At 33.1% G+C, this 12,020-nt stretch overlaps 1 pseudogene; it reads left to right on the top strand.

Annotated features, from left to right (window-relative positions):
• Window positions 1-3,871: 3,871 nt before the first annotated feature.
• LOC123199803 lies at window positions 3,872-6,135 on the top strand (annotated as a pseudogene).
• Window positions 6,136-12,020: the final 5,885 nt, after the last annotated feature.

The raw sequence follows: 12,020 nt of genomic DNA on the forward strand, positions 1-12,020 counted from the left end.
TTGGATTGAGCATTGGCCAAATCAAATGACCGGTTTGATAAGTTAGATTGGTGAGAGATTAAATAAATTTTAAAAATATTCAACAAGACATAATTGTGACTTAGTAGTATATTGTAAATATTTCATACTAGATGAACTTAATTCGAGTTAGACTTAATAGTTTGTCTTTGAGTCGAGTCGTCTTAGCTCAATAATTGATTTATTTATTCATTCGGTAGCACTATTTATTCTGCTATTAATATTATTAATTATTCATACAGTTAGCGATGCTGTGAATTAACTTTAATGAACTTAAGTTTGCATTGGATATTAAAACTTTGATTTGAGTTTGAAGTGACACTAAGCTTGACTAGACTACAGTTGGATCCACCCCTATTGAACATGACCCAAACTATATTTTGTGCTAAAAAACTTAATCCAAACCTAATTTTTTCATATCAGGTTAATAAGTTGTGAAAAAAAACATCAACACTAATTCGAGTCTTAATAATTGCAAAACTTTCTACTATTAAACTTGCCAACTCATATTAAAACAATATATAACCAAACATAATTGTGATCTTGTTGTACGGTGAATATCTTTTGCGATTGGTGAGATTTGGTATGAGTTCTACAGTTGCAAAGTTTTCACTTTCTAACTTGACAAATTAAATAAAAAATAAAACATACAATATACTTATCCAACTTCTAGATAAATTAAATAAAAATTAAAATAATATATAATTAAACAAAATTATACCTTAGTGATATGACACATAATCTTTGCAATTATTTGAATTTTAGTAATGGCAAAATTTTACAAAACCATATGCTGACTTCACTATGATGGTTTGATCATATTAATAAAACAGGTAAATCATAACTCAATGTGATTTACTTGGTTCAAATTGATTTAGATGACAATGCACTTCTCAATCTTAAATAACAAAGGAGCATATTTTCAATTTTTTTTTTCCCACAAGGATTCCTCATGTCATGAAATAGGGTTTGGAAGATAGACTTCTCTCAACCCTACTATTTAATGTGAACTAGAAATGAAGGAGGTCCAACTCACCTTTGCAAATTTCTATCTTTGTCTAATTATTTTTACTTATTTATTCTTTGAAAACATTACTCAATCACATGACACACTACATGTATAGTTAAAAGTGCATGTATACATAGAATAATATTATGTGTATGCATTTTTAATACAAAATTATATCATGATGTGATTGAGTGATGTTTAATTAATGATAAAATAAAATCTAATCTTATGATGAAATATCTATGTATGTACATATTTGTATATAAAAAATGTATATACAAAATGTTGCTCTTGCACATAATTTTACTCTTTTCATTTGATTAGATATTTCAGTTTAGGAATTATATGATTTGGTCTAATGCTATTATGGTTACTTTTTAATTATAATCTTTCATCTATTAATATCTATTTTGATTTTAAATTGAAAAATATCATACATGACCCATAAGGTTTTTATAGTTATGAAACGAATGATGACTTTTAAATAGATCCTTTACTATCTGATATAAGGCTAGGGTTTAAATTCTACTTCTAATCCCTTGGCTAAATTCATTTTTTAATCACTTTTTTGTTTTGAAATAACAATTTTCATTTATGAAAATGGATACTGATAGAGATGACAATTTAATTTGCAAAATTGGATCTTTGGCTTATCCCTCTCCGAACGAGAAGAAGATTTTTTGATAAAGATAGGGACAAGAACAATGATGGAGATGATTAAAATTCCCATAATCAGGGATGAGAATAAATATATCCTCGATCCGTCATTTCTTTAGCCTGTCCCCTCTCTTGTTGGTTCTCTCCCATATATATTTCATAAATCTTTACATATTAAATTATTTTTAAAAATTTTGAATTATTACAAATATGTTTTGACACCTAATAATTATTCTATTATTTTTTTAGCGAGGATGAGGAGATGAAGGGAAAGTAAATTTTCTTCACGAGGAGAAAATAAGGATTAACCATCATCCCCATATTAGAGAAAAGATGAGGACAAAAATTAAGGTATTTGACTCCTATTTGTCGTTACCATCTTTTTATAATGAGGGAAAAAAATGAATTTTTTAAGTTTTAAAAATGAAAAATTGTAGTTTCCTCTAGTTTTCATCAAGTTCTTATATAGAAAATGAATAAGCAGTCCTTGCCAAGTTGGTCATTGTCTTAAATGGGTCAATATAGGAGAAAAAAAAGTGAATAATGCATTTGATAAAATATTCTAATATTAGATAAAAAATAGTTCTATAAGAAATTTAATTTTTAATTGACAACACATGACAATAATATTTCAACTTTTTTATTTTTCAACAAGGCATGACAATAATGTTTCAACCTTTTTTATTTTGGAAATGATAAAAAGGCTGAAATCATAGACTAGCAAATTTATAGGAAAAATCATTAAAAATTGAAGGCTCAAAAATTAACCTGACTTGATTTAACTCAAATTCGTTCAGGTAAACCTCAAGCTAGGTTTGAACCAAAAGGGTTAGTTCATTTTTGAAACTAAGTTAAATTCGAATTGGAGTGAGTGTGGCTTGATCCAGCTCATGACCCATTAATTAATAATTTTCAATATGACTTTTTGAATTGGAGTGAGTGTGGCTTGATCCACCTCATGACCCATTAATTAATAATTTTCAATATGACTTATTAATCTAACTAGAACAAAAAAAAATTAAGTTAGGGTTGAATTATTTAATATAAAACCTAATTCGAATTGTTTTCAAATTAATCCACAACTGAATCAAGTTGCATTTAGGTTAACATAAAATCAACCCAAAATGATCAACATGCTTGATTCACCAACTTTCCGATATTTTGTTGATGTTATGCCTTTTGAATCTTTTTCCATATTGCTTGTTTAAAAAAAAAAAATTGTAAACGACCTTTTGTCTCACATCTTTTGTTTAGAAGATTTGTATTGTGCTATTATTAGATCGGGTAATCCTAAATAGTGAGAGACAATTATAGAACAGGGAAAGGCTATAAAAGAGTGTAATAGAGTATTTTGGGATTCAATAATTGAAACAAGTTTCGTGTTTTCCCCCTATTAAAAAAACACACAGTTGTAAGGAGTTCTGTGACTTTTCTCGGCCAAAAAATCACATCATTAATTTGTAAGCAAGTTTGGATTAGACGAAATATTTATGTATATCTTAATTTGTTCACAAAGTTTAAAGTCTGACCTTACATGACTCTTACTATTGCGCCTGCAGATTTTGAATCTTTTGACACAATCTTCATCATTTACTAAGAACTTCCGAACTTCCATTAGAAAAAGGTGTCAATTCAATATGTAATACGAAATGTTTAAAAAATTATATTGTATACGTGATTTTTTTGATCAATAATAGATGGGACCTTCTAGAAAATGTCTCTTTCTTTCTTTGTCAACTTTAATTTTAGATAAAGAGAATTAGGAAAAAAACAAAAAAAGATTAGCAGGTTGCTAGGGAAGTCACAATATGTAGTTGGTTGCATTAATTGTGGTTAAGATATATTAAGTAATTATTTAATCCAAGTTCAATGCCAACCGAGTCCGAATAAGGGTATGTTTAAATCCAAAAAATTGTTCAAGCTAACAATATGTAGTTGGGACTACTCCAGCCTGAGTTCTGACCCGTACAAATTTAGTCCTCGGGTCCAGCCATCATTTAATAGAAATCATCGAGGGTACCTCAAAAGAGAAAAGCATTGTGATAATGCAATTATGTGAGTGGTCATGATCATTGAACTTATCTCCGTTTTATCCTTTTCGTCTGTCTAAAATACTTCACTGGCACCGGTTCCATCTATTTATTATGGTCTCTTAATTTGTCATCTCCATCGGAGAGAAGCAGCAAAGTTTTAGCCTTTAGAAATCAAAAGATTTGCAGCATAATCATGTCTTGGACTTGGACCTCACTTGCTCTTGTGGCCCTCTTCTTCTTCCTCCAAGCTTTGCTGTGGAAAAAAGATACAAAATCTAACCGATTGCCTCCAGGTCCAAGAGGGTTTCCCATTTTCGGAAGCCTTCATTTGTTAGGCAAGTTTCCTCACAGAGATTTTCAAAAACTTGCAAAAAAATATGGCCCCATCATGTTTATGCGCTTAGGCTTGATGCCAACAGTCGTAGTTTCATCACCTCAAGCTGCTGAACAGTTCCTGAAAACGCACGATCTTATTTTTGCCAGCAGGCCTGCTATTGAAGCTTCAAAGTATATTAGTTACGGGCATAAGAGTTTAGCCTTTTCTCCTTATGGGTCTTATTGGCGCACCGTCCGCAAGATGTGCACCTTGGAACTTCTTAGTATGGCTAAGATCAATGCTTTCCAGGCCATGAGAAAAGAAGAGCTTGATCTCTTGATTGAATATGTAAAAGAGGCTGCCGAAGATGGTGTTGCCGTTGATCTTACTGCAAAGGTGTCGTCTCTGAGCGCTGACATGACTTGTCGAATGGTTTTTGGGAAGAAATATATGGAGGAGGAGTTTCATGAGAAAGGGTTCAAGGCTGTGATCCAAGAGGCTTTGACATTGGTAGCCATTCCAAATTTGGGTGATTACATCCCTCAAATTGCTTCACTTGATCTCCAGGGGCTGAGAAAGCGGATGAAGGCGGTTTCCAAGGTGTTTGATGCTTTCTTTGAAAAGATTATTGATGAGCATGTTCTATCCAAGGATGAAAAGAGAACCAAAGATTTTGTTGATGTCATGTTGAGCTTCTTGGGATCAGAAGAAACTGAGTACAAAATTAATCGAGAGCATATCAAAGCCATAATCTTGGTATAGTTTTGTTTCTTTTATGTTCTTGAAACATTTTAGTTTTTAAAATGCTTCAAAATTGGTACAAAATGTTTGAGCGGTGTTTTAAAAGTATAAAGAAAATTTGACATATGATTATCTTGTTCTTATTTTTTATTAAATTAAAAATTGATTTTATATTTTATTCTATTTCATAATTTCAAATTATAAATATGATTTTTGTCCACTTTTTTTTCCAACATCTAAAACTTTTTTCATTTATAGTGTGTTAAAATTCATCTCTCCATATTTGACTTCTCTAATTGTTGGCCATCGCTCAAAAAGTTAATTTTGTCAAATTTGATTTACATTAATTATTTAGTTATAGGTTGATAAAGTTGATTAAATACACACCATATTATTACTAAAGTTTTTTTTTTTTAAAAGAAATATGCTTGCTGTATTTTTTTAAATAAAATTTGATATTTATAAAAAAACTCCAATATTTTTTATATTTGTATGTTTCTTCACGATTCTCTTCTCCATTTTTGAGAATATACTTCTCCGAATTTCCACGTTTCCTTCTCAGTTCTGCATGTTTAAAGCTAATGATTGTATTCTTTTTGGCTGGATATGATCAGGATATGCTTACAGCTGCAATGGACACTTCAGCTACTGCCGTAGAGTGGGCACTTTCAGAACTCATGAAACATCCTGAAGAAATGAAGAAAGTACAGAAAGAACTGGAAACTGCCGTGGGACTGGACAGGATGTTTGAAGAATCAGATTTGGACAACCTGGAATACTTGGACATGGTTGTGAAAGAAACCCTCAGGCTCCATCCTGTAGGCCCTTTATTACTCCCCCATGAATCTGTGGAAGATTGCACAATAAATGGCTACCACATACCCAAGAAATCACGAGTTGTTATAAATGCATGGGCAATCGGAAGAGATCCAGAAGCCTGGACCGATCCTGAGAAGTTTTGGCCGGAAAGGTTTGTCAGTAGTAACATTGATCTTCGCGGTCGAGACTTTCAGCTTATCCCATTTGGTTCCCTGGAATGCAGTTGGGACTCACTGTGGTGAAGCAAGTGGTAGCACAGCTTGTGCATTGCTTTGATTGGGAGCTTCCGGATGGGATGCTGCCGAGTGAATTGGACATGAGTGAGGAGTTTGGTCTTGTGATTCCTCGAGCTAAGCATCTCTTGGCTGTTCCTACTTATCGTCTGAAAATAAATGATAATAGGCTCTGAAAAGGAGTAACATTATAAGGTTCTTAAATTCAGCTTAACTTCAATTTCTGAAACTGTTTTCATTTTTCTTATGTAATGCGATAATCCTGCGTTTACTTTGCATTAATCTAATAGAAACATATAAGATATTCAAAGAAACTTGTTTATGCTACTTTGTTTTCCTTCTCAAGTCGCGACTTTTTTCCATTTTCAACCTGCCGGATAAGTCTCTCTCCTGCACTTTGTTTATGCTTCTGCAGGATGAGAAACTCATGAAAGCTGTGATAGAAGTGGATTTGATCCAAGTCAAACCTATAATAGTTTGAGCTTGGATAGAAACCATAATGTCCAACTGGTAATCAATACCATCGGAAAGCTACTAGTGGGGACACAGGAGTAAGTAATATTATCAGCAAAATAAATAATGTTAGTAATGAATAAAATAGTCAATCTTGAGTTTTCAAGCTGAATGGACTAGCTTATCCACTCCTCCAGATAACTCCACCTTCATAAAACTTTCTCTTCATAACTGATAGAAATCATGGTGGCATATGAGAATCAGATGATGGTGATCGACGATCCTTTCGAAATTCTGACTAAGATCAGGCCATCTCTTCAAATTATGGGCCATCATGTTCTTGAAAGCCTAGCTGGTGGAGCCATATGCCAATTTGTGGTCCAAGAACTTGATCTGGAAAGCTTGTGGGGGTTCTTGACCCTACAAAGGTGAATTTCTAGCCGGTTTTGAACTTTATTATACTTTTTGGCCATATGGCTAATTCCCACTCAAGGTTTGATAACAAGCCTAAATTTTATTTACTCCAAAATTAAAATTTTCAGACCAAACAATCAGGTTTAGGACTTGTCCCACTCAATTAAATGACCTATTGCCAGAATAAATTGTGAATAGTATTATAAGAGTGAAAATGTCATATTTTAAAATTTAACATATTGTTTTAATAAGCCTAATTGAGACACCTATTGTCAAAACTAAATTTGACAAATTGTTTTATTAAATTTAATAGTTAGGTAAGAAAATAGTTTTTTTAAATTTAAAAATTAAGAATCATCATTTTATCAAACCTTAGAAAATAGTCTTTCTGCCTATTTAATATAATTTTAATAGTTTAAAAAATGATAATTATACTCTTAAGGAACATAACAAAACAAATTTAAAATATAAATATTATATTATAAACTATTGCAACTATAATTATATTTTAAAAATACGTGAGGTGAGTATAAAATATCAATTTGCCTATAATAGGTTTTAAAAAAGATATTAACAACCCTGTATAGTGTATGTAAAATATAAGACCACAATAAACTAGTGTTTCAAACAATACAGAGAATTCAAATATGGCAGCATATAACATTATTATAGTGCGATCAACATCATTCCACGGTCCAGAAAAACCAAACACCAGCAACATATAGAAGTCCAGCAAATAAATCTATGCCAGGGAAGAAAGTACAGAAAACATTGGATGACGGTCACCGGAAAATTCGTGTCCACCGACCAAGTTGCTAGCTAAATCATTACGTGTGTGTTCAAGATCAACCCTGTCTGAAAACACGATGAATAACATATTGTTCGGAACTTGATGAAATCAACTTGCAGCTTAATTTTGGAATAAGAAACAATAATTTTAACAATTATTTTATTTTGAAATTGTTAAAATCTAGAAGGATTTTACTTTGAAAAAAAAAAAAGAACAATAACTTCTCTCTAAGATTCGGAGAGCACAGTAAACACCTTCTCTCACAAAGTGTCTAAAGATATTTTGGGAGAATACAACAAAAAGCAAAGACTGATGTTGTGATGGATTTGAAGAAATGAAGATGATATTTTTAAGGCAACCATGACCTCCAAAGAGCAATACTATATGTACATATTTTGAGCACATAATTTTAGGGATTATATTAATAATTTACCTATACTAAAATTAAAAACTTTTCAAAGCTAAGGAGAGTCAGCTGATCCCTTGACAGCTACTCCTAAATTATTATCTCTCCAATGTTTTCTACTCAATTAATTACCGTACTACTTGTTTCCACCATCTAAATATAGTTTTTGGTAAACCAATATATTACCTTGCCTAAATTCATTGTTCAAAATTGTAGGCCAATTAATTACAATTCATGCTTGTAAAATCTTTTGTAAAAGTTTACATGCAAGCCATGTGAAACTGGCTTTCACATTTCATTTCAACACATCAGCGAAAGAAAGCTACTTTAAAAATTCTTAAATAGAATAGAGAACAGCAGAGCATAGGGCATAAATCTAGATTCTGAAGGTGACATATCCTGAAACCATTGAATTATTATTATTTTTTTGGTAAGTAACCATTGAATTATTATGCAAGACACCACTACAACTATACATAATACCATGAACAATGTTATGTACATCTAATTTTGAGTATTTAATTAGATGTTTAGATTATATATCATCATATGATTTAGTGATAAACTAACATTTAATAACATCATGACATATTATCCAGATATCTAATTGAATATTTAAAATTAAGTGTACATAGTTTGACTTTAATACAATAAAGAAAGTTCTAATAACTTTAGGAACAACATGAATAAAGCATGCACTAAAATATGAATAAAAACCTGAATTTAAACCTAAATGGATACTCACTATTAAGGTGCACGTGTGTACACATACACACATATATATAATATAATTTTGATGTTATGGTCAAATTTTCGGTTCAGCTGGTTGGGCAAGAGATGCCCATATCTATATCCATATCTATATACGTATAAACATATTAAAGCCCCTGCATATTAAAATCCATCACCTTATATAATAAGCTCGCAAGGAGATTTCAAGCTCCAAGTTTCACTCAGGCCCTGGCCAGTCCATGCGATTGCGATGCTGACGGTGTGCTAAAATTTTGCGCCCGATATACCCTGAACTGTAAAATACAATGAATATTTACATCAATACGAGAATGCAAGATCAGTTTCCAAGCATTAAGACTTATGAATGAAAATACAACTATATTTACAAATAAATTGTACAAACTTTTCTGTAAACAATAAGGTGATAGTTTGTAATTGATTACTTTTTATCTCACTTTAAAATTATCTAATCAGATATTATCACATTAGATTGTCTAAATAAATTTGCACAATATATGCAGATAAGTTGAATCCAACTTACTAGTCTCTTTGTATTGGAGGCTTGTATATTTCTGCATGAGAGGACCAAGTATCCAACATTTCGAATGATTTGCTTTCGTCCATTTCTTCATGTTTCACGCAGAAAAAGAAAAAGCACCTCAAGCAGGCATTTATAACATCTGGAAATCTCAAGTCTCTCTCCACTGTTGTAGCTGTTTTATCTTTGGCGTACAGAAATCTCACGCCACAGTTCTTCAGTTTGCTTTTTTTCCTGCAGTTATTACTTCCATGCTCAACAAAGAACTCCATGTAGCCTTGCTATCCAAACTGGCTGTAAGCAAGTCCAGGGCCATGATTTCATAGTCATATCCTAAGAATAAATGATCTCCTGATTCAATAGCCTCTTCTGATTCAATAACTTCATGCCCTTCTTCATTAAACAAGCAGCCAGCTGAAACGATCTCCTCATTGACTACCAGAAAACAACGAACTTGCAAAGCTTCAGCCTCTTCGTAGTCCCGGAATGATGCAGCAGCGCAAAAAGCAAAACCAATTAAATCATCATTAAGCCAATCCGTTGGAAGCTCTATATAACCTGTCTGACTTGTAAAAGGAAACCAATCCGGAATTTCGCTTCCAGGGTAACACATTGACCCCTTTGGTAGGCTATATCCCTTTGGCAGGTTAATCCTTGACAGCGATGTTGTGTTTTCCTGTGCCAAGAAAATCATCAACTTCTAGCCTTATTAAACATATCATTTAGAGCAATGCGATGGGTATTTACTTTGAGTATACAAATGAGTCCACATAGCAGCGAAACAGTCCACCAGATTTAGATGCTCCAGTTTGTGGCAGGCTGGCAACTGGGACAGTAGCGAAACCGGTGACTTTTGATGCCCACATCGCAGGAACGATAATTTCTTCAGGTTGTTCAAACAAGTTAGAGTCAATGAAGGTATATCTGTTATACCAATTCCCTCGACTTCAATTTCCTCCAGGGCCTTCAAATTCTTGAGGCCATCAGGCAATCTGTCGATTTTCGAAGAGCCGGAAAGATAAAGACATTGAAGAGATTTAAACTTACCAATGCTCTCTGGGAGACTCTTTAGTCTTAAACAATTTTTGAGACTCAATTTCAGGAGAGTGGATAGATGCACTAATGGCGGCAGTTCTTCAATTGCAGTTCCATCTAAATATAACTCTTCTACACTACCAGGGATGTACGGAACCGCTTCAATCTTTGGACAATTGGAGAGAATAACTACTCGAGGATTTTCTGACCCACCAATACTCTCGGGGAGACTTTCCAGCTTCAAACAATTCTCAAGACTCAATATTTTTAAACTGGAAAGATGCTTCAATAAGGGCAATTCTTTTATTGCAGTTCCATCTCAATATAACTTTTCTACCGTCTCAGGGATATATGGAACTATTTTGAGATTTGAACAGTCGGAGAGGACAAGTTTTCGAAGACATTTCCAACTGGCGTTGATCTGAAGACTTTCAAAGCTTTTACATTGTTGTCGATTCAAGAGAACAAGCTTACTGAGACCACAGATAGACGAGAAACCCTCCTGCAAATTTGTACAACCTTGTAGAATCAAGCTCACAAGATTCAGCCGAATAATTAAACCAGCAAAGGTACCTTAGCTCAGAGAAATCAGATTCCAGGTCTTCAAAACCATATGCCTTGTTACCGCTGGTGAAGCCGTAGGCTTCCAGGAACCTCAGGTTATACGTCTTCTGGAAAGCTTTTGGTTGTAAATGTATCTCTCTTGACATATCCAAACTTATGCTTTGAATAACATTTTACCCCTAAAAATAAAAAACACGTTGACAATATATTAGTTTGAACATTATAAGACATTTTACTCGTTGTTAATGCACAGAACTTTATTAAAAATATAAATAAAAAATTAGTGTTTCGACTCTCATCATATTTTTGGTTAAAACCGAAAAGATATTATTCTCACCCCACAACCGAGTATGTTTGCTGGGATCATCAACAGATTTTTGTCAAACAATTTCTCTGCCCATATCTTGAAGTAAATCATGCATTGTTATAATGTTGGATGGGGTAGTGATGGGAGACTTTTGAATGAGAACATTTATACAACTATGTGAGACAAAGCCACAAGAATCCAAGACCTCCTCCAAAAGATATCCTTCACAACCTCTAAAGAAACATGAAATATCTAAAAATACTTCTTGTTGTTTGTAATCTAACCCATCATCACTCACTTTGAAGACCCTTTGGATATCCTTATGAGGACTTTTCTTCAAGTTTTGTAAAACGCCTTCCCAATCTTGCTTTGTCCTCTTGAATAGAGAGGACCCTAAATTTTTAAGAGCTACTAGAACACCTTTAGCATATGCTACTGCCCTTGATGATAGCTTAGAATAATCTTCTGTTGGGTCGCTTTCTCCAAATGCATATTTGTTAAAAAGCTGAAAAGCTTCATCCCTAGACATTTCTTCCATCTTGATTATGTGTATGGGATCCACACCACATTTTATTAGAACTTGCTCATCCCTTGTTGTTATGATTATTCGACTTTCAGAGTCCAGGTAATCAAAATCCTCGATTAAACATTCCATTTGTTCTAACTTTGTCACATCATCGAAAACAATAAGAGCACAACCAAGCCTTCTTTTTTGTGAGGTGAATCCGATATTGGGATTTTTGTCCCCGAAAACTTTAGAACTAAGTCTTTGGCGCAAGTCATTTAAGCCCTCACTTTTCTCTCATTCTTCTCTAATATTCCGAATGAAGTAAGAAGCGTCAAACTTTTTAGATATCTTTCTGAATATAGCACCAACAAGAGTTGTCTTGCCTACACCTCTAATGCCCCAAATTCCTAACTTGCGAACATTGGACGATAATAAATTTTCAATTTT

The sequence above is a fragment of the Mangifera indica genome, chromosome 16 (assembly GCF_011075055.1).
Source record: "Mangifera indica cultivar Alphonso chromosome 16, CATAS_Mindica_2.1, whole genome shotgun sequence".
Taxonomy (NCBI): domain Eukaryota; kingdom Viridiplantae; phylum Streptophyta; class Magnoliopsida; order Sapindales; family Anacardiaceae; genus Mangifera; species Mangifera indica.